Raw genomic sequence first — 521 nt, forward strand, 5'->3', positions numbered from 1 at the left:
TGATTCCCTGCCCTTAACTATGAGCCTGGGAGCCCTTGATTGCAAAACATGCCTTCCTGCTCTGTGACACCCTCCTGCAAATTTCATAAGGAGAAACTTACTTTGCAATTTTAAATGAATACCAGAGTATTTAGAACTATTTGTGAGATTCCAAAGGATTCTTCTATCACAAGCAAGTTGATTCAGCTCTGATTATCTTTGTTTTCTCCATTATATTCTATGCATATCCTGGATAACTATTTGACACTGTACCCGGCACTGATATGAGAGAAGTGGTCAGTGCACCTCATAGTGACTGGTCGAGCAGTTGTTCTGGTCGTTCTGCCACTATGGTCACTGGGCTTTTATTATATAGGACTAGAGGCCCAGTGTACAAAAATTTGTGCACTGGCGGGGGGGGTGGCATGGGATGTCCCTCAGCCTCACTTGTGCCCTCTCGCAGTCTGGGACCCCTTAGGAGATAATGCCCTGCTGGCTTAGGCCTGCTCCCGGGTGGCAGAGGGCAGGCCCAATCCCTAGGT

Source organism: Myotis davidii, unplaced genomic scaffold (genome assembly GCF_000327345.1).
Source record: "Myotis davidii unplaced genomic scaffold, ASM32734v1 scaffold368, whole genome shotgun sequence".
In the NCBI taxonomy this organism is placed as follows: domain Eukaryota; kingdom Metazoa; phylum Chordata; class Mammalia; order Chiroptera; family Vespertilionidae; genus Myotis; species Myotis davidii.